The sequence below is a fragment of the Rhineura floridana genome, chromosome 3 (genome assembly GCF_030035675.1).
Source record: "Rhineura floridana isolate rRhiFlo1 chromosome 3, rRhiFlo1.hap2, whole genome shotgun sequence".
Taxonomy (NCBI): Eukaryota; Metazoa; Chordata; class Lepidosauria; order Squamata; family Rhineuridae; genus Rhineura; species Rhineura floridana.
Window position 1 is genome coordinate 75067602 of NC_084482.1, and position 23122 is coordinate 75090723.

At 45.6% G+C, this 23122-nt stretch overlaps 1 protein-coding gene across 1 annotated transcript in view; it reads right to left on the bottom strand.

Annotated features, from left to right (window-relative positions):
• The window catches only part of ADGRL1 (adhesion G protein-coupled receptor L1), a 158904-nt gene extending 137157 nt beyond the window's left edge, over positions 1-21747 (bottom strand). The window contains exon 1 of the mRNA XM_061616632.1: positions 20373-21747. The gene's annotated coding sequence lies outside the window, so the exon portion shown is untranslated. The remainder of the gene's footprint in view (positions 1-20372) is intronic.
• Between the last annotated feature and the right edge of the window lie 1375 nt (positions 21748-23122).

Genomic DNA, 23122 nt, shown 5'->3' on the forward strand with positions numbered 1-23122 from the left:
AGAAACCACATAGGCTGCACAGCCAATTGTAGTGGTGGCTGGTGACCACTGAGGCTGGAGGGATGGAAAGCAGAGGGCCTAACAGCAGGTGGAGTCAGAGCCAATGGCAGGCAGAGCCAGCTAATTCTAGTTTGGTCTCCATCTTCCCTGTTGAGTTCTACAAAGGCAACACTGAGATTGAGGAGGAAGAAGCTGACAGCCAGTGCCACCCTCTGCAGTGGCTGAAAATAAGAAGGCGGGCAGGTGGGAATGTCTGAGAGCAGACCCATTTGCCCTAATGGAACATTCTCCACTGGAGCTGCTGAGAGCTCCACATAATATCTGGTTGCCATCCAGAGAGCCTTGATGAGAAACGTCCTTAGTGCCGATATTCCAGACTCCATCTGAATGCTATTGAAAATGGATGTGGTATTATCTACAAATGAGTGGTCTCAGTAGTCTAGCACTTGCTTTTAATATAGGAATGATGTACAATCCCAGCTGCTGCTACTACTTGCTTCCTCTTTCTTCTTCTAGTCAATCCTAGCATGGTCTATAAACTTCAGATATGGAACACATTCATTCCGTATGTCTTCTTGTCTCCAAGCTGGGGTGTTGCTCTAGTCACACAATGCTCCTAGCAGCTCCAGACATAGACATAAAAGAAGAGTTACACTTGCACGCTCTTTTTGAAGGCTAGGATGGCAAATGCCAAAGGCTCTATCCCTATCAGAAATGGGACTTATACAAGCTAGAAAGCCCACAGGGTCTGGTATTCTTCTGTAGTTTAAGTCCATGCCTTAAGACAGAAAAATCTCATTTAACACAGGAAGCTGGACATGGGAAGATGACCTGTTTGTTCACCTAGTCCTCCTTTGTCCACTCTTCACTGGCAACAGCTCTCCAAGGCTTCACACAGAGGACTTTCACATCACCTGCTCCTTGATCCTTCTAACTGGAGATGCCAAGGACTGAACCTGGGACTTTTGCATGCAAAGCATGTGATCTATCACTGACTTCAGGTCCCATCTCCTGCTCCTCCATTTATCATACTGATAAAAAAAAATGTGTTTATTTATTTATTTTTGCCAAAGCAGATTTCTTTGCAGCATTCACACATTTTGTTTGTGGTAGCTTGTATTAAAGTTTATTCTTCAGACTCTGCTTAATGCAGTGTAGTTAAGAGAAACCAGCTGTGTCAGTAACATGTGGTTATAAGTGTGCACAATAAGTTTTACCACTTGGTATATTCCCAGCAATCTTGCCATGATTGGAAATGGATTGTATGGCCATCGCAACTGTAACTGAAGCCAATCAAATAGTATACTTCAGACTGGATCTACTGCTATGGAGCAAATTCCCAGCTGCAGACAGAAATTGGAGCAAGAAGGTTAAGGAGTCCGGAAAGCCAAGGCTTCCGTGGGAGGTGGTTAGTGCTGGGGAGATGGAGAGGAGCCATGAAAGTAAAAGACTCGGAGCCTAGGGTGAAAGATTCTCTTTTCAGCTCTGCCTCTGAGCACATTCAGCCCCGTCTGCAAGGTGAGTTGGGATCCCCTGGTGACAGGCAGGCAGGAGCTAATTAATGCTCATTAATCCACATGGCTCCTGCAGGGACCGGTCCTGGGAGCACTTAGTCAATGTTTACAGCTTGGCTTTACAGTTTTCAGTCAATGACCCTCACAGTCTCACATGTGCGAGTGGAGTGAAATGCGTATGTGTCACCCGCAGTCCTAATGATCTGCAGCAGAGGCTCTATTTACTGAGGAACCAGCACGGAGGAGCAATGAGCACCGAAGTCAAGGCTTCGAGGTCCTATTCATGATGCCAAGTGGCACTGGAGTACCATAAGGGGCAAGTTCCCTGTACAGCAACTGGCTTTATGGATAGGTAATTCTGAAGATGGCAAGCCCACTCCCCCATCCCATTTCTCATAAGTAGACTGCCGGCCAGTTCTGATGACATAGCCACTATTTTCCTCCATACACCTATCTTATCTATAGATTGGCAACTAAAGGTGCCAGCTAGCAACTGCTAATCCATAGGCTGGGCCAGCTAACATGGTGCCCTCCATACGTTGTTGGGCTGCAGTTCCCATCCTCCCTGACCATTGGTCATCTTGGGTCGGACTTATGGGAGCTAGAGTACAGCAACATCTGGACGGCATCACGTTGGCTACCCCTGGCTGTGAAGGGCCCTTAAGCTGCATCACAATGTGCCAGACTGGTAAAGAACCAAGTTTCCAGCCCTGTTGCTCTTGTTCCAACACTTACCCATCTAAGCCAAAAGAAAGTTGGTGTGCATCAAAGAACAAGCGCCTTTTCCCACCCACAGCATCCAGAAGTGAACGTGTTACTTTGTTGAAAACTCGATTAGGACTTTCCCCCCAAATACTCTGAGCCCCTGACCAAATTAAAGTGGAACTCTTTGCCCCAGCTTGGCTCCAACCAATTATAGCCATAATCACATCTGTGCCAGTTATCATATTAATTAGCTGCAGCCTTAGCAGAAAAAGAGGTGAGAGCTATGGATGGGAAGACTGCTGAGGAAGAGAAAGTGATGGATGAGAAGGAAAGTAGAAAAATTAGGAGAGGGGAAGAGAATGAAAAGCAATAGTAAATGAACAGCAGTCACCTGGGTTTCCCTGAAATGAGCTATCAGGTTAGCCTTATAATTGTCACCATCACTGCTAAGATGTAGCTGGGATAGGGGTAGGTCTTTATATAAAAGAATTCATACAACACTGAGGAGCATCTGTCTTGGAGGAATTTATAGCCAGGACCATATTGGCAACTTTTGGTCCCTGGTCAGACTCATTTATATAAGAAAATGCACAAATTGGTTAAATCTTTTAGCAAAACACAGAGCTAGCAAGATAGTAACTTTTATTGAGCTACCTAACAGTCAGAATGCTGGACATAAGCTTTTGGGTCAGGCAAAGAGCTCTTCTTGGGACATAGCTGTGGCTCAAAGCAAGAAACACCACAACCCTTTGAACTATATTGATTCTCTGAGCTGAGATTGATGCAGTGAACTAGAGATGCAGTGTGGTATAGTGGTTAGAGTGTTGATCAAGAACCAGAGTGACCCATGTTCAAATCCCCAACCAGACATAAAACTCACTGGGTGACCTTTGGCCAGTCTCTATCTCTCAGCTTAACTTAACTCACAGAGTTGTTGTGATGATAAAAAGGAGGAGAGAGAACCATAGATGCTGCCTGAGCTGCTTGGAAGAAAGGAAATAAACGTAGCAGAGTTTTCCCTACAACAAAGGAATAGGATGGCTTAATTCAGGGGTGAGGAACCTTAGGGGTGCAGGACATATACAGCCCACCTGGCCACACCCCTCTCCAGCCTTGCCCCATGCCCTCTTCACGTGCTTTTGTCTGGCTGAAACATTCCCTTTAATTGTGATAATGCCACTTGCTTGCTTGGATAGAGATACCATGTGAGACAGAAGATAGCATCATCCTCTGACTTTTGGGAATATGCCCTACTGTGCAAAGGTATGAATTACATTCACTTTGGGGAGCAATTCACTCCCTGCCCACTGTCAGCATTTGGCCCCCAGGAGATTGGCCACAAGGAATGTAGCCCACCTGTGGCATAAACAGAGGCTGTTAATTACAGCCTTGTAAATAAGTCAACAAGTTACAAGTCTGCAAAATCAATCAATAAATACTAGCCTACCATGTGGGCTGGCAAAGGAGAGACAGAGCTCCATCCCTTCTGCAACAGCCCGCTGCATTTCTGTGCTGGGTGTGGAGGAGGAGGCTTCTGTCCTCTGACTGCCTGTTTGGCTTCTACCCTGGGTGCAGAGGAGGGGCAGAATGTTCCATTCCTCCTCCACCAGCCTCGTTCTCCTGCCTGCTTGCAACTCCTTGTCACCTACAGCTACCAAGCAAGTATATACATTGGCTGGTTAATTAGATTACAAACACACAGCCTTCACAGGGCAGCAGGTTACACGCCCATCTACCGCTCCACCCAGAAAGAAGGTATTAAACATTTTTATAAGATGTAGATTTGGGGAGAAGGTGTTTGGCAATCAAGATATTGTTTTCTTTTCCCTAACACCTTCTGTTTTCATATTTCAGTGCTTATTCATGAAGAGCTCTTAAAAGCTCACCCTCTGGTTTTTTTTGAGCATGAGTTAGACCAATGAAAAGCATCACCTCATGAGCTCTCCACATTTTTATTCTGAGAGACTAATATACCACTTAAGAGTATGATCTATGGAAGAAGGATTTTAGAAAAAACACTTTGATTTCCTCCAAATGCAAACTTGATACTGATATAGTTGATTAAAATGAATTACACTGAACATCCATAAAAATATAGAGATTCAGAAATATAGATTTCCCCCTCATCTAAAAAAGGTTCAGACAAACACAGGGGAAAATATGGAACATATTTCTCTTCTATAAGGGAGTCTTAATTTAAAGATGGGCAGCTGTCCTCATATGCCCACACCTTAGCTACAGATGTTTAAGCAAAGTTCTTCTAAAGCAGGCATGGCTAACCTCTGGCCCTTCAGATGTTGGTGGACTCCTACACCCATCATCCCCGACAACTGGCAATGTTGGCTGGGGCTGATGGGAGTTGGGAGTGCAACAATGTCTGACACGCCACTAGCTCCCCACCCCTGTTCTAAAGAGTAGAATTAGTTGTCCAAATTAAGCCAGCCTGATTAAGGAAAGAGCTGCCACTGTGACCTCCTTAGCGCTGCTGTGCTGTACTGGCTGGAAGCATTTTCTGTTAATGTTCCCAAAACAGCTATTTGGCAGCAGAATAGGTCTTCTGCTAAAATGCCATCCATGGCTATTCAGCTGAGACATCCCCAGCCAGGGGAAAGGGAGAGGGCTGAAAGGAAAGTGTAAATGCTACGAAATATTTCTGCCTGCTGCTAGGGTATCAGGACCTCTCACTTTGCTGGGAGCTCTCTTCCCTCACCTAAGGGTCATATAAGGGTATGCCAGTGCTGCTCCAAAACCAGTCATGAAAAACACCCAAAAGAAAAAGAAACACAGCAATATGTTTAAAGACAATACCATATCACACAGTGATTGCAAGGAGCATCAGGCATTAGGGTAAGACACCTGTTTCTTCCAGGATATGAGTCCATTTGAGTTCCAGAGATCATAACATCCAAGCCAGATTGTGGAACAATGGCAAAGAATTTGGAATGGGATCTCACTATCTCAGGGCTGGCCCAAGACATTGAACTGCCTGAGGCGAAGGACAAGATGGCCTTCCCCGTTCCACATACAAAAGCCAACCAGAATGGCAGTTGAATCTCACTTTGACGCTGGTGATGGATTATTATTATTATTTATTGCATTTATATTCCACCTTTTGTCCAAGGAGCTCAAGATAGCATACATGGTTCTCCCCCTTCTCATTTAATCCCCACAACAACCCTGTGAGGTGAGCTTCATGGCAAGTGGGGATTCAAACCCTGGCCTCCCAGATCCTGGTTCAATACTCTAACCACTATACCACACTGGCTCTCATGGGACAGCATCCTCCACCGCAGATGAGAGCAGCAGACTAGTTTTGGGGGCGGGTAGTGCAGACCATATGGCACTCACAGGCCATCCTTCAACATATTTTCCCCAAACCCTAGCATCTATTGCCTGAAGCAGACATTTCATTCTGCTTAATGGAAAGGCTGGCCCTACACTTTCTGAAGATACTTGTAAAAAGCAATATAACAGGAAAACCTAGAGAAGTGATGAGTAAAGGAAAAGTCTGACCCTCTGAATACCAAGGAAGGAAGTCAAGTGAATATGGTCGCACCCAGGAAATTATGTCTTTGCCAGCCATATTGATGGAAAGAATTAATAAAGAAAAAAAATATTAAGCATATAGAACAAGTCTTGCTGAAGAAAACCCAACATGGCTTCTGCAAAGGCACGTCCTGTTACACAAGTTGTTTGAGAGCAGACCCTGCCCTACCATTAGGCAAGGTGAGCCACCAGTCTCAGGTGGCAGATGAGAAACAGCAGTAGCTCACACACACACACCTGTGTTAAACTGCTATCAGCTGCAATGCTGCTGAGCATGCAGTTGTTGGCAGAAAGTGGACTGGGCTATCACTTCCCATTTTCTCCTCTCATGTGGCACCACAGGCAGATCATGTGGCTGCTAGGGCCTTTTCGGTGATGGCTCCTTGTTTGTGGAATGCCCTCCCCAGTGAAGTGTGTCTGTCTCCTTCATTATTAACTTTAAGGAGGAATGTGAAAACCTTCTTGTCTACCCACGCATTTGATGTTTGAAGGAAACTGTTCCCGGTAACCTGGAGATCATTGGATGGAAATATGTTTTCATCTGTAACTGTTTTTAGAATGCTTTATATGTAATTGTTTTTAGAAAGTTTTCACCTGTAATTGTTTTTTAGAATGTTTCTTTGTTGTGTTTGCCGCCCTGGGCTTCTTCAGGAGGAAAGTGGGATATAAATTCAATAAATAAAATAAATAAAAATAAAATAGTGGCAATTGAGCTGAGCTCAGCTGGTCTGGCTCAGCCCCATCTTCCCCTACTCAAGTGCAGGGCAAAAAATCTTCAGTCTCGCCAAGGGAGTAAGTGGCAAGGAGGAATTTGCCGCTGAGTGACTGTGAATGAATTCACTCAGAAAAAGCTAATTTGGAGCCAGCTTCTCACTCTGCCCTCCCATCTGTTAGAAAAGGTGAGAGGGTGGGAAAAGCCCCCCCTCCATTCAAACTCCTGCCCTCCCTGTTTCCCAGTGGCAGAGCCTGTTTCCATCTATTAGGAAAAGGTGAGAGGATGGAGTGTTAATAGGCAGGTGAATAGGAGCGATCTAGTAGAAACTGTGTTCTTGGCATATAGCAAAGGTCCTCTTTGTCCAAATTTAGCAGTCATGGAATGGAATCAGCAACTAGCTAAAGAAGAGGAAGCAGAGGTAGGAATAAATGGTCAGTTCTCACAACAGAGTGATGTAATAGACTTGAAGGCACATAACAACAACAGATTCCCCCAAGGATTTGTATTGGAACTGGTGCTTTTTTTAAAAAAAACACGTGTTCATAAATGATTTGAAGTTAGGGCTAAGCGGTAAGATGACCAAGTTTGCCAATGACACCAAATCGTTCAGGATGAAAACAACAATAGAGGGACTGTGAGGAGCTTCAAATGTTTCTCTCCAAAATGAGGTAACAGGCAATAAAACAGCAAATGCAGTTCCATTGTAAGTTAAATGTAAAGTGATGTGCATTGGGACAAGAGATTTCCTGCCCAAAAATGTTAAGTCATGTATAAATCTTTTAAATAAATAATAATGAGGACAACCCCCCCCCCAACTTCACATACATGCTGATGGGGTGTGAGTGGACAGCGACTAACCAGAGAGGGGATCTTGGGGTTGCAGTGGATAGCTAGGGTTGCCATATTCCAAGTTCTACAAATCCAGGCAGACTAATATGCATAATATAATAAAGCATATAAGCATATTAAAGGTTACATTTATGTTTATGTTTCCAAGCTTGATTCAAGGTGCTGGTTTTGACCTATAAAGCCTTACACGGCTTGGGACCACAATACCTAATGGAACGCCTCTCCCAATATGAACCCACCCGTACACTACGTTCAAGATCAAAGGCCCTCCTCCGGGTGCCTACTCCAAGGGAAGCTCGGAAAATGGCAACAAGGGAGAGGGCCTTCTCAGTGGTGGCCCCCAAATTATGGAATTATCTCCTTGATGAGGTGTGCCTGGTGCCAACACTGTTATCTTTTTGGCGCCAGGTCAAGACTTTCCTCTTCTCCCAGGCATTTTAGCGTGTGTTTTATATTGTTTTAAATTTTTTAATTGTGTTTTAAATTGTTTTTTAAAAGATGTATCTTAAGTTGTATTTTGTTTTTAGTTACTGTAAACCGCCCAGAGAGCTTCGGCTATGGGGCGGTATACAAGTATAATAAATAAATAAATAAATTGTCCACTTGTTGTTTTTTTGCCTAGTAATTACCACCAAAAACTGGGGGACATTGTGAGGATTTAAAAAAAACCTTACATTTTTCAGCCTTAAATGTCTAGACTTTAATTTCCAACATTACGGAATATTTATTTATTGAGAGGATTTATATCCTGCCCTTCCATTGTTAAAACAGAGCTCAGGGCAGCTTACAAATATAATAAAAACAATAAAAATACACAATCAGTGTGAAAACATAATAAAAACACAAAACAGAAGAAAACATAAAACAAGTCAATGCAGCAGTATAAAAATCCAGCATAAAACAAAAAGCCAGCAAAGCATCAATTAAAAGCAATATTGTGACTGAGAGGTTGCCTGTTCCAACAATTAGTAAATGTGAAATGAACACACCACTACAAATTGTAACATAGACAGAAATCAAGATTTCAATATTATCAGTTCAGTCAATCATCTTATCTAAAGAGAGTAGTGTCTGAGCATGTGAGAAGTGTCTTTAGTAAACTGATTACTAGATCAGGGAGAGGGGAAACACAGCGTTCTTTGACAAAGGCTGGAACTTGATGGAGACTTGAGTGCTGGCACCTCTTTAAAAAAAAAAATAATGCAGTGAATTCTAGAGACATGGCAAGCTGTGCTAGCATTAGACAGGGCAGCTGTTCAATTCCTATTGGTCTTAAGGAGGGGAAAGGTTAACCCCCCACTACACTCAAAATATATCTATATCGATCGATCAATCGATCGATCGATTGATCGATAGATAGATAGATAGATAGATAGATACATACATACATACATACACACACACACACATCCCTCCCTCCCTCCCTCCCTGGGGAGGAAATGAAGTAGGGTGATCTTTGGTGGGGAGATGCCTGCCAGTCATTTTGAAGAAGGATATGTATTAAAAATACTTTTTAGCCTTTTTGAATTGCTGAACAGAGGCTCTACCAAGCAACAGGGTAAGGGAGGCTACATTCCAATGCAACTTTACTTGGGAGTAAGCACCATTTAACAGGGTGGGGGGCAGGGCCAAAAAATGTACATACTAATACCTCAGCCTTTTCTACACAGAGGTTTACTTTTATATCTTGTATTTGTTCAGAGAGGGGAGTGTTTGGTGGATTCAAACCCTTTTATTCCATCTTCCATGATGGCAGGCAGACCCTCCACCATTGCAGCGGCATCACTAGCGGGAGTGCGGGGGGGGGTGCGGACCTCCGGTGCGCGCCCTCCCAGGGGCATGGACAAGGTGGCTGGGCTTGCGTGCGCGTGCACGTGTGCGTCCATGCCCCTGGGAGGGCGCGCGCTGGAGGGGCACCCAGCCAGAGAAGGCCTGGGAACGCCGGAACGCCTCCCCTGCCCCGCCGATGCTGCTCCCGGTCTCACCCGCCTGCCCGCCTCCGAGGAGGAGTTGGAGCAGCCTTGCCGGGCAATGGCACGGGGTGGGGTGGCTCTGGGTGTCACCCCCCTCATGGTGACACCCGGGTGTGGGCCGCACCCTCCACACCCCGGTAGTGACGCCCCTGCACCATTGCACGACACATACCCTGAGCACACAGGCAATTGAGATGAAGGCTGTTTCTTACTGACTCAAGCAGAAAGTCTATGGATATGGGGCAGCACTGCACATACTGATCAAGTGAGCATATGAGTTTTCTAAACTGCCCATATTCTGCATATGCAGCAGACAAGCAGACTAAAATTCTTGATTTTTCCAGGACAGCTTTATTGGCTAAGCACAATGGAAGGCGGGAGTAGGCTGATTTCTCACAAAATGATTGGGCAGAAACTACCTCCACATTTTGCCTTGTATCTCTGGATCCACAAGGCTTAGAGACTTGCTTTAAAAAAAATGAAATCTGGGAATCTGGGCCACCTAATAGCTAAGCAGGCGCCAGATAGCATGGCCAGAATCCAGGCAAAGCCTGGGTAACTGGACAATATGGCAACCCTATGAATAGCTCAATGAAAACATTGACTCAGTGTGCAGCAGCTGTGAAAGAGGAGAATTCCACATTAAGATAATTAGGAAAGGGATGGAAAACAAAACTGCCATTATCATAATGCCTTTATACAAATCTATGGTGTGGCCACACTCGGAATAGTATGTCTGTGGAACAGAAGCCACATCTCAAAAAGAATATTGTAGAGCTGGAAAAGGTACAGAAAAGGGCAGCCTAAATGTTCAGGGGGCTTGGAGCAACTCCTGTACAAGGAAAGGTTTCAATGCTTGGGCTTTATAGTTTAGAATGGAAGGAAGGAAGGGGGAACACAGTAGAGGTGTATAAGATTATGATTGGCATGGAGAAAGTGGATAGAAATAAGTCTTCACCCCACTCCCATCATAACACTAGGACCTGGAATCATCCAATTATAACTGGATGGTGAGAGATTTAGGACAGACAAAAGGAAGAACTTCTTCACCCAGTGCTTAATTAAACTATGGAATTCATGATGTAGTGGATGGAACTGTGAAACTATGGATTCAATACGTGACAGTTAGGTCTCATCTTGAGAACCGTGTCCAGTTCTGGACACAGTACTTTGAGAGAGATGCAGAAAAACTGAACCAGGTTCAGAGGAGGGCAACAAAGATGATCAGGGGACTGGAAACAAAGCCCTATGAGGAGAGACTGAAAGAACTGGGCATGTTAAGCCTTAAGAAGAGAAGGCTGAGGGGAGATATGATAGCACTCATCAAGTACTTGAAAGGTTGTCACACAGAAGAGGTGCAGGATCTCTTCTCGATCATCCCAGAGTGTAGGACACGGAATAATGGGCTCAAGTTACAGGAAGCCAGATTTCAACTGAACATTAGGAAAAACGAATGGAACCAATGACCTAGGGAGGTGGTAGCTCTCCAACACTAGAGGCATTCAAGAAGCAACTGGACAGTTGCCTGTCGGATATGCTTTAAATTGGATTCCTGCATTGAGCTGGATTGAGTTGGATTCCTGCGTTGGACTCGATGGCCTTACAGGCCTCTTCCAACTCTACGATTCTATGATTCTATGTAGTTATGGCCACTAACAAGGACAGCTTTTAAAAGGTCTTAGACAAATTAATGGAAGATAAGACTATCAATGGCTACTAATCATGATGGCTGTACAGTATATTACCTCCAAGCTCCAAGGCAAGATGCCTCTGAATACCAGTCCCTGAGGAAGAGTGGCAAGAGAGGGTTACACCATTCATGGCTCTGGGAAGCAGGGCATATAATTGGCCACTGTAGCAAACAGGATGCTGGACTGGGAGGCCTTTGGTCTGATCCGGCAGGCTTATTATGTTATTATGTCCCTTATCACATTCACAATTTATTTTATTTCTTCTAACATTTTATATCCTGCCTTTATTCCATAATGGGACCCAAAGTGGTATTCATGTGGCTCCCAAGTGATCTCCCATCCAAGTGCCAGCTAGACCCGGACCTGCTTAGCTTCAGCAAAGCAGTAGCTTCAGGTGCCTTCAGACCACACCATGAGATGAGATTCTCAGGATTGGCAAGCTTAATTACTTATTGGCCTTATACATAACAGCTTTTTATGTTCTGACCAGCAGTAAATAGGAACCTGCTCCATTTCCTTGGGATAGAGGACCAGCCATAGCGCTTCTTAAAACAAGAAGGGTATACTGTCATTTGGCTGGATATAGCTTGTGGTCGATGTCAACTTTTGAGACGATCTCCTAGCATCCTTCTAATGTTCCAGGGTTATTTATTATAGCACAACACACTCAGGATCATCTTTGGATCAGCGATGATTATGGGTAGCCCATCCCCCCATTCGACTTTCTCAGACAACTGCATCAAACCCTTTCTACAACTCCAGTGCATCCATTACTGTTCCCTTTCCCCTTCTCTTTGAATGCATTCTCCCTCAGGAGTTCCCAAAGCAGAAAGGACTTGACACCCTGGCTGCAGCACTTTCACTCTAAATAGGCTTTACCAATATCCTACAGCTCAGTCATCATTAGGGTCTCCACCAGGCCAGTTTTGACTCAGCTGAACCAGGTGTGTTTTTAAACTCAGTATCATTGCTAAGCAAGAAGCTATTTTAAATTTGCATGCACGATAATCAACACATGCAAATGAGCAATGGAGTATTTTTTCTTCTTCTTGGAGCAATAACAACCTTAACTAATCATCCTTTCACAGGAAATAACTCTTGCTTGCCTAAAGAGATGCACATAAATGCAGAACGGGTGCAGTCAACTAGACAATGTACAGGTACTGGCAAATCACTAACAGAAAGATCAAGGGTGATGTCACCAAAAGCCTCTTTGTGGCAACATGAAATAAGAAATACATTAATATAAACATTAGTGTCACATGTGAAAAGGACCATTTGTGACATTTTATTTATTACATTTATATCCCCCACCTTTTTTCCGCCATGGAATCCAAGGTCACATACCTATGGTTTCAGGTAGTAATCACCCATCCAGGCGCTGATCAGAAAAAGACCTGCTTAGAGTCAGCAAGGTGGTAGCATCATATGCCTTCAGATCATACCCTAGGATCTCAGAAATAACCAGTGGGGAAAATTGTCCTCATTCCATCGGGAATCAGTTGGACCAGAAATGAACTGGTGACTGAAAACATCCTAAAGCCATTGAAGCCAAACTGCTGGGCACCACTTGGTGTCAACTGCTCTCACTCTTATGATAAGTAAGATGTTAATGGCAAAGAAGATTGGGCAATTTATCACACAGAATTGACAAATGCCCCAAACTTGGGCAGCTCTGGTTTCAACCTTCTTCTATCTTCTAGGCCATTCTAAGGGTCCTCTATTAGGAGAGGAACCTTGATTTGTCAGTGTACCAAGCACTAAAAGAAAGGACCTAATTTAACCAATATCTTTTCTATGTTCAGCCAAAATACCTCTAGGGATAACCTCAAGTTTGGATTTTTGCAATTTGCTTTACATAGGGCTGCCTTTGAAAACGGTTTGGAAGCTTCAATTAATGCAGAATGCAGCTGCCCAGTTGTTGACAGTTTCAAGGCGAACAGATCACATAATGCCAATTCTGTTCCAATTATACTGGCTGCCTATATGCTTCTGAGCCCAATTCAAAATGCTGGTTATGACCTATAAAAGTCTTTATGGCTCAGGATCCCAATATCTTCTGGAACCCCTCTCCTGATATGAACCTACCCAGACTCTTAGGTCTTCTTCTGAGGCCCTTCTCCAGGTCCCCCCTCTGAGGGAGCCTTGAACCAAGGGGAGAGGGCCCTTTTAGTGGAATATGCTCCCCAGTGATGTCTACCTGGTGCCTTCATTGACATCTTTTCAGAGCCTTTAACTGGCGTTTCGCAGGCATTTGATAGACTAAGATGATGTTATTTGTATTGGTGTGTTGCCAAAGTTTTCTGTGGCTGTATGGGGGTGGCTGTTGTTGTTTTATTATGTTGTTTTATGATATGCTATATTTACTTTTGTTTTTAACAGTGTTGTAAGTCGCTTGGAGACCTTCAGGTAACAAAAAAAATCTAATATATAATAATATCATAATTATAATAAAATAATACTTGACACAGTGTAATGCATTGTCGTAGGAAAGTGATAGTGTTTCACTTATTTATATGCTGCATTTATATTGGTGCCCATCAATAAATATTCTTTGGATGGCTTATAAATCAATGTTAAAGATACAATATATAATAATTAAAATTAAAATAACAAAAAAGATGGAGGGGGACTTTCATTGCAACAAGGACAGCCTGAAACAGCCCAGATTCAAAACACATTGGGTGGTATTCAATGTTAGTCTGACTCAGAGTAAACCCATTGAAGATAATAGACATGACTACATTAGATTCATTAATTTCAGCGGGAATACTCTGAGCAGGACTCGGCTGAAAAATTCTGAATGAATAAAAAAGTATTTGCCTGGCACAGGAAAGGCCATGAAGAAGACCAGTTAAGCATCTCTGGGTGGCTATTCCATAGCTAAGGTGCCACTGCTGGGCAAACCCTCTCCCTGATAGCCACCTGCCTCATTGCACTTGGCAGGAGCACCCAGAGCCCCTGACATTGTGTCACACTAGTACATTGTGGGAAATTAAAACAGTTGCCTGAAGCCTGGAGAAAAAATATTTTAAGGGGGGGGGCAAAGGCGAGTGTCCATGGTGGGCCCTCCCAGCACATGGGACTCCTGCAGCCGCCTGAGAATGCTGGATGCCAACACCAGCCGTACTGAAAGACACTGGGTGCGGGAAGTGGGAATGGAAGTTTGGTGCCTGCCATTGCCATTGTTGAGATCTACAAGGGAAGACTAAAAACAAAGAATATCGGATTAGGTGATATGGCCATGTGATTTAAGATACGTGTGGTGATAATAGAGAGAACAGGAGAGGACAGACTGAGTCTATGGCCTCCCTCCCATTTGGCTGCATCGCCCCTAACAGAATCCAAGCAGACTGCCATCCCTTAATCACCCCCAGCATATTGCTTCTAATCCCCTGGCACTTGCTGATGCTGGGCAGAAGGAAAGACTCCCCTGCCGTGCTGATCACAGAAGAGCACATTGACAAAAGAAACTGTGTATGTACATGTGAGTGGTGGAGAGTGTATATACAGGCACATGCATATACAGAAGAACATGGATGGATCTGCACATTTATGCATGTGTGTGCACACAATCATGCAGGCGCATGCATGTGAGCAGATGAGGCATCACTAATATATTCGGTGCTACTGCAGGAGGCCCTTAGGGAAATATCCCCCCTTGCTGAACACGAGACAGGTAACGCAGCTTCAGAAATTGCCTGCAGACGCCCACACGCTCCCCAGCTAAATAATAATCATTAAAAAAAAAACACCCTATATACACAAGCTAAGAAAAAGCCACCCACACATTGTAGGAATGGATGAAGAGAAAACACATTTTAAAAAATGCTCCCCACCCCTCCCCTGCCTGCAGCCCATGGTCTGTCTGCACAATAAGCCATCAGATGCCAGACTGCTGTCTCAGTTCTCTTGGAAATTCAAACTCCTTAACTCCAAGGAAGCACTTGGTGGCTTACAAATGGCTGGCATCTTTGTAGGAGTCTGCATCCCACATGATCAGACATAGAAAGGGAATTCTTGTCACATCAGTGGTTCTGGACAGTCACACATATATATACACACACACTCCCCTGGGCTGACAGGAGCTGGTGAGGTTTTGAAGGGAAAGTTGTGCCTATGCAGGGAGATGTTGATTTAGATTTGGTTGAAGAGCTTCCTGCTCAGAGGCATTTTTGTATTGCAATGTCAGTTTCAGAAGGTGGCCTTCTTTAAAATAACAGGATACTGGCTCCAAGCAAATGCCACAGGCTCACGTAAGCAAAGACCCTGTCACAGATTGTGCACATACCCACAGGGGCCGCAGCACAAATGTGTTTGGCAAAAGGCTGCACATCTCCAGCTGGTGTTCATCAGCACAGTTCCCATTTGTTTAAAAGGAGCAATGCTGATTTACATCCACCAGGGGATCCAACTTTTATTGGCTCCTGACAAGTGAAGCCAACTTACACCAAACTGGGGCCCTGGTCCATTTGCACTAAGCTCCAAAAAGAACTTCACGTTCATACAGCATGTCCCATGACTGCAACAAAAGCAGAGGCACGGTTTTCAAAGGCGGGAAGAGAGCAAAACAGATGCATATATCAGATAGAAGAGGACACCCACCCCAGGCCTGCGTTTCTCTCATCCCCAACCCCATGTATATATGTAAATACTTGGCTTTTGGTACTCCTCCTTACTAGAACAAAGGAAATCTGGGGGAATCCATTTCTGGACCATCTTACTAGTAGGGGATTATCCCTTGCTTTCCAGATGGAACTAGCAAATAGGGGCTTCAGAAATGACTTGTTTTCCATAATCCAAACACTATTTTCAATTCCAAAAAGAAACTGAACACCTCTGGGGGAAAATAAATAACATTCATGGAAACACACTTGAGGATTACAGTATTTAAGGGAGAGTTTGAAATCTTCCTGGCCTCTGGATGCAAGGTTGGTGCTAACCACTGGAAAGAGACGCAGTCTAAAAATTACCATCTTTCATGTATTTATCTGTTGCCTCCAAAATCACAAATTTTATTATCCACTGGATGCAGAATTTGGAAATTTGTAGAATTGTCAAGTATGTGCCTATTCTCCATGCAAACAAAAGAATCCTGCATTGCTTTTGCTGATACCCTGCTCTCTGGCCTCATTTGACAGAATGGGGCCTTTGCCAAGCAAATTGCCTTAAAAAGTAACTACAGTACTTGGGGTATGATTAAGCCAGGCAAGTGCAGGAATTAAAGCCATGCATGATTCTCTCTGTTGTTTGTAAGGAGGATGGGAACATACCTGTGCACATTACAGTACAAAACAGATTCACTCATCCTCTATCAGATACTAGAACGTTTATCCAATATTTCCACTGAACTTGTGGATATGAAAAGGGCTTGGATTATTACTTGAATTTCAGTTGCACCTAGTCTATCTTTCCAATTGGTGCCATATCATCACAGTAAGAGACCATATTTGATCTCAAGAAGCATAGTTCCTGAGCAAAGGAGAAAGGAAGCAAAGAAAATATGATGAATTTCATATCAATTACAGAGATTTTTGGACATAATGAAGCCCAGCCTAAACTTTTGCCCCTCTGGCTTACTGGAGTCATAGAGCATGCTTAACACCAAGCACTGTAGGTCCTCATGGCCTCATGGCATGGAATGTATGGCTGTAATTAATGAGTGACACTGTCCTCCACTTCCCATCCCAATTCAGATCTCCACTCCTGCCTCAGATGGTCTCCAGGAGTATGAGACACGTCATATGATTCTGCTCCATCCTCCCATCACTTTCTCAAATAAATAAGGTCAATGCAAACAAGACATGGATAAAGGTGAACACCCTGAGACCCTAACATGCAAAAGAGGAACTAAAAAGCCAAATCCTCTTAGTATTTTTTGTGCACCTGAGAATGAAGGTCTGGTTCTCACAAGAACATAGAAAGAGCCCTGCTAGATCAGACCACAGGCCCATCTAGTCCAGCATCCTGTCTCCCACAGTGGTCAGCTAAGTTCCTATGGCCAGTCCACAAGCAGGATATGAAAGCAATAGCTCTCTTCTGTTGTTATACTGATACTGGTTTTCAGAGCATGCTGCCTCTGATCCTGGAGGTAGAATACAGCCTTTATGACTGGTAACCACTGATATTCTTTTCCTTTAAAGGCTGGGATTTTTTGAGCAACTCCTGAAAAGTACTCCCAAGCCTTTGTTCCATCTGTACATACAACACAGTGCTCAGGGGTTTACTGGTTTTCAATATAGGATTCAGCTCTGGATCCTATGAAAAATTAATAGACAAGATTGCCTTTAAGTTTGTGCAGTGTGTCTTTCTCTTACCCCACAGAGACTACATACAGCCAATCCAAATACATTAGAAAGCAGAACTTCTTGGTCAGAGGTTACAACTCCCAGGTACTCTTAAACCCCTACGCTTCTAAGGATTCAAATTAAACATTGGCAATAGCTGCGACTTGCCTGTTAGAGATTCAATAGTAGAACCCAGCCATTCTGGTTTCCAAGTTCCACTAATCCAATCAAACTGGCAACATTTCTCAATCCTGCAGGCCCTAGCCCATGAACATATTTGTTCAAGAAAAGCTAAACGGCTTTGGAGGGTGGGGAGGTGTATCTCTTTGTTTTCCAGGTTTGTTTGTTTTTTGCTATACAGATGTCCTGAAAGCTTCTAAAGCATCTCTTGCATTGCTTTTTTCTCGCCCTACTACCCCAGAGATGCCCAAACAGCAGTGGACTGGTGTCTATACTAACATTCCCAGAGACACAGCTTCATGGATATTTGATATGCCCTTTATTGTGAGACATTCTCAGACCAGAGGTGTGCTGGTGGATTGGCTAAGTAGCCTCTATGGGCCCAAGCAATTATTTCCCTGTTTTGTGGAGGGGCAGTCACAGATGGGAAGGAGGACTGGAAACATAGGAAGCTGCTGTATACAGAGCCAGATCACTGGTCCACCTAGCTCAATACTGTCTACACTGACTGGCAGCAGCCCTCCAGGATTTTAGACAGGGATCTCTCCCAGCCTTATCTGGAGAACCTGGGACCTTCTGCATGCAAAGCAGATGCTCTACCACTGAGCTAGGGCCCTTCCCCTAGAGCGGGGATGGGGGTGGGTGGGAAAATCAGAGCAGAATGAAAACCTTTAAGAGCACACTGGGCAATCTTGTCTTGTTTCCTCGAGGGCCAAAATGAGAGGGTTTCATCAAACAAGGCTAACTTCTGTCCCCTGTTGGCAATTCTTCCTTTCAACACGACCCCCATATTCTGCCATCCCCAATGAGGTTTCACATCTTCTAATCCCCTCACCTTTGCCAAGTGAGCCAGGGTTGCAAAGAGACGTTTATGGTTTATGGGGAAAGGAGAGAGCGAGAGAGACCATTCAATCACCACTGAAAGCAGAAAGCTACCCCAGGAAACTGGTGAGGGAGAGAGGGCCTTATGCACAATAAATTTGGTGTGAGAGAGAAAAGAGGGTGGATGGAGCGATTGCTAACAGGTTCTTTATCTGATCATCCATTCCCCCTTCATCCATCCATCTGTTCATCCTTCATCTCTCTCTCTCCCCCTTCCTCCATGTCTATATTTGTCAATCACTTTTCACTCTCCTTTTGCTAATTGTTCCATGTCTACACACACACAAACAGCCTGTTTTCTATCCATCTTATTTCCGAATGGGAAAAAAATAAGAATCTTCCCCAAGCCTGTTTATTTCCCAACTGAGGAAAGACCTCCCAGGATTCTGCCACCTCCCTCCATCTCCCATCCCTTTGAAGCATTTAAAATCAAACTGGTTTGCAGCAATCATTAATCTGATTTTGGCTTTGGATCTGGTTTTGGATCTGATTTTGGAAAGATTAAAACAATCTCATCCCCTTTCTCTCCCCCCTCCTCTTAAAATCAGTGGAGCCTGGCTCAGAGAACTATTGGTAGGCAACGGTGAGAATAGCCAATACTCATGGGTAATTGTAGATGCAGTAATTTAAGACTATCAGGTACATTTCTTCCAGATTGTCTCCCTCCCCCAAATTCTCTGCTGGCCTTTCCTTCATGTGAGTCAATGAGAATCAGAAGATATACAAGGTACCAAAGCATAGAAGATCCTGAATAGAGGGAACAGTGTGAGATCAGGCCCAGACGGCTATAGGATTGGACTCTCGGATACATTTACATCTCAGGGGACCCACCAGCCTCCCCAAAGAAGGTGGGCTGCTTCCGAAGGGGCCGGCGTGAGGTGAAGTAAGGGGCACATCAGCCCGCCCTCAGAACGATGTGCTGGTCAGGGGCGGGGTGGGCATCCCGGATGGTGGATGGCACAGCCCAAGAGCCATCACAGCAAGCCAATGCGCCCCCCTCCTTTCCTGATTAACTATTCCGCCTGCATCCTCCTCCCATCTTGAAATTGTACGTGGGGAAAAAGATTCGTGCGCTCGTGTGTGTGTTGTGTGCCTGCCGCCGCCGCCTCTAAAGCCTGTCTGTTACATAAAGACACGTATCAAGAAAATTTGGAGGAGGGAGCAAATATGACAGGGGACGGGAAAGGGGAAGCTGCCGCGATCTTGTCCTGGTTCCGGCTATTTTTTCCCCTGCAGCAAAATTGACCGGGGTGGGGAGACAAGGATAAGACCAGAGACAAGATCTCGAGAAACAGTCCTTCCCTCCTCTTCATGCATTACGGTATTTTGAGGGTAATCTCTCTTTCTCTCGACCCCCCCCAACTCCACCCCCGCCACATACATACAAAAGGCGGCCGGAGGGGAGAGAAATACCGCAGTAACGGCGGCGAGGGGCAGATTTCCTTTTTTTTCTTTTTTGCAGATGGCTTTGTCTTGAGCACACGCAGAGAGCGAGCGGAAGACAAGCAGCCGCCTCATCTGTAGGCGAAAAAGGACCCACGTTTGCAAAGCCCCTGCCTGTCCGATCACAAAATCTCCGGAGAAAATGGAGGGGGGAGAGGAAATGGTCCCTTCTTCCTCCCAACATCGTAGTCCAGTCAGCAAGATCCCCTCCCCCGTCCAAGTCTCTGTAGCGCAAAGAAAGCCTGTCTGCGAGGAACGCGAATCAAGCATCAGGTCCAGCAGCACCCAAACCACTGGGGAGCGGGCAGATCTCAAGACGACGGCACCTCAGCTCTCCGAACAAATAATAACAATTTAAAAATCGCATCGCCCACTTCCTCTCATCTCCCCACGTCCAATAAAAAAGCATGCCAAAGCTACCAACAACCCCTTCCCCGCCGCCTCTCATATATAGACTCGCCATCCATCCAGGTGTCCGAGGCCACCAGGGTCATCGATGAGAAAACGGGGGGGGGGAGAGAGGTTCGGCAGTGCAATTCCCACCAACCCCACGCGCAATACCCCCAGAAGACAAGCCTCGTTCTTACCTTCTTCGATCCAACCCCGTCGGGTTCCTCCATTCAGGGATCCCTAATCCATCCTGCCGCCAGGACGGCAGGGCTTGAGCCCCCGCAGGTATTAGGAAACACGAGGCGATCGGATGCGTGATGAACGATCTCGATCTTCTTCCGATTGCTCCCCCTTGGGGCGTCAATTTCAGAGAAACGTGGAGGGGGGTGCGCGCACACACCACACACACACTCACTCAAAAAGACGCGTCCTGATTTCGGATTGTTTTACCCCTGGAGGGACGGCGAGTTAAAGAACGGGGAGAAGAGGCGTCTGTTATAAATCAAACTCCGTCCCTTTTTTGTTTTTGTTTGTTTTTCTTGACTGCAGCCGCCCCCTCCCAAAATAGCAGAAGGGAGGGGGAGAAGGAGGAGGAAGAGAAGGAGGAAGGAAGAGAAGGGGCCAAATCAAAGCCCTTGTTCCCCCGATGAGATGTCACTGGCGGACGCCTCCAGTAGGCGAACCGCCTCGCCAAGCGATGCAAAAGGAAGTCTTAAAATATATCCATCCGTGGAAAGCAGTCCGGGCATTTTGGAGACGGTGGAGGCAAGCGAACCCAGAAGATCCACCCCCAAATCGCACACACACTCGCGCGCGCGCGCTGGCGACGGCGGCGGGGTGGGGGCTCCGTCTGCCTGGTTGTCGCTTCTCTCCGCCGCTCCCCCCCCCCCGTGCATACAAACACGCACGGGCGTGCTCACCACCGACACCGGCGGCCAGGGAGGGTTGGCCGAGGACTTGGTGCTTCAAGAGGTCGGGCCGCCAGCTTTCGCCTTGCGGTCTCTAGCGTCCAAGCGGCGGGCTCCTGGGTCTCCCCATGGCGTGAGGGCTACGACTGCCTGCCGGCTTCCTCTTTGTAAAAGAATCGCTTGCTCGCTCTCCTCTTGATGGGGACGCCCCCTCCCGGCAGACTCGCTTGGCCAAGGCGAGGTGGGGAAGAGGATGCAAAAGCAGGCGGGGGGGCCCTACCCAGAGGCGATCCACAGCAGCCAGCAGCACCCTTCCTCCCGTGCCCTCTGGTAGATCCTTGGTCACAGAGCCAGGAACCTCCAGCAAGGATGCTAGGAGGGAAGGAAGCTCGCTCCTTTGCGCACCAGAGACCAAGGGGCAGCGGCGAGGAGCCAGCCAGCTCCGCTCAGGGCTAGGGAAGGCAGGAGGAAAAAATCGGAGTGGATTCCAAAAGGGACGGATACACCTGGGAGGCCGAGGGGAGGTACAGAGAATGCATCATACAGGAAGGAAAACCTGGAGCGGAACGGAGGGAAGGTTGGGGGGGCTCAGGTTGCAAGGCAGGAATATCTTGAGATCCGACGAAGAAGGCTAGAGAACAGGAGTGAAATGAGCAGCGGAAGAAAGGGCTGCTGCAGGGCTGAAGAAGGATAAGCCTAGACAGACAAAAAACGCAGCACGGCAAAGGTATGGAAACGGGAAGTGAGGTGAAAGGAGGCGAGGGGAAGCTGGACTTTAGGACACCGGCTTGCCCCTCAGGCCGGTGAAGGTGAAGTGGCTCAGGTGTGAGGCGGAATTGCCAGAGAGCAAGAACTGGCATTGTCATGACACTGGACTTTCAGAATCTGAGAGGCAGGGGTGAGGAAGAGAGAGAGAAATGGAATCTCCCTGAGAAACAGAGCCAGGCAATGGCAAATGCTAACTTCTAGCAGATCATAAGGAATGGGTAAAAACCCCTGCTGGACTTTGAGGATGCTCTTGCAAATACACTTGGTTGGTAAGGTGGTGGGTTCAAAATCTGGCCTGGAGCTCACCAAAGGCTTCTGAGGAAGCTTAGCAGTCATGGAATAAGAGGAGAGGTCCTCTTGTGGATAAGAAATTGGTTAAGAAGCAGAAAGCAGAGAGTAGGAATAAACGGACAGTTCTCCCAATGGAGGGCTGTAGAAAGTGGAGTCCCTCAAGGATCGGTATTGGGACCTGTACTTTTCAACTTGTTCATTAATGACCTAGAATTAGGAGTGAGCAGTGAAGTGGCCAAGTTTGCTGATGACACTAAATTGTTCAGGGTTGTTAAAACAAAAAGGGATTGCGAAGAGCTCCAAAAAGACCTCTCCAAACTGAGTGAATGGGCGGAAAAATGGCAAATGCAATTCAATATAAACAAGTGTAAAATTATGCATATTGGAGCAAAAAATCTTAATTTCACATATACGCTCATGGGGTCTGAACTGGCGGTGACTGACCAGGAGAGAGACCTCGGGGTTGTAGTGGACAGCACGATGAAAATGTCGACCCAGTGTGCGGCAGCTGTGAAAAAGGCAAATTCCATGCTAGCGATAATTAGGAAAGGTATTGAAAATAAAACAGCCAATATCATAATGCCGTTGTATAAATCTATGGTGCGGCCGCATTTGGAATACTGTGTACAGTTCTGGTCGCCTCATCTCAAAAAGGATATTATAGAGTTGGAAAAGGTTCAGAAGAGGGCAACCAGAATGATCAAGGGGATGGAGCGACTCCCTTATGAGGAAAGGTTGCAGCATTTGGGGCTTTTTAGTTTAGAGAAAAGGCGGGTCAGAGGAGACATGATAGAAGTGTATAAAATTATGCATGGCATTGAGAAAGTGGATAGAGAAAAGTTCTTCTCCCTCTCTCATAATACTAGAACTCGTGGACATTCAAAGAAGCTGAATGTTGGAAGATTCAGGACAGACAAAAGGAAGTACTTCTTTACTCAGCGCATAGTTAAACTATGGAATTTGCTCCCACAAGATGCAGT